This window comes from Mus pahari, chromosome 10, assembly GCF_900095145.1.
Source record: "Mus pahari chromosome 10, PAHARI_EIJ_v1.1, whole genome shotgun sequence".
NCBI lineage: Eukaryota > Metazoa > Chordata > Mammalia > Rodentia > Muridae > Mus > Mus pahari.
This window is the reverse complement of record NC_034599.1, coordinates 41,725,271-41,725,560: the sequence shown is the minus strand read 5'-3', so window position 1 is coordinate 41,725,560 and position 290 is coordinate 41,725,271.

Sequence of the window (290 nt, the reverse complement as noted above, 5' to 3'; positions counted from 1 at the left end):
GCTATTGTTAGAGACTCATAGAAACTGTGAAACTGTCTTGACTCCCACTTCCTCCTGACTCTTAACTGGTGTTTTTGGTATTTTCCAACAACACCCTCTCCACCCCCTTGAGTTGTGGTTTCTTCCTTTAAATACCCCCTCCACCAGCTACTGGGGGGGGGGGCACAGTCCTCTACCCCTTCGTGGTGTACAACTGTGGGTCCCAAAGCGCACCTGGAATAAAATTCCTCTTGCGGTTTGCATCAAGACAGTTTCCGTGAGTGATTTGGGGTGTTGCCTCTCCTGAGTCA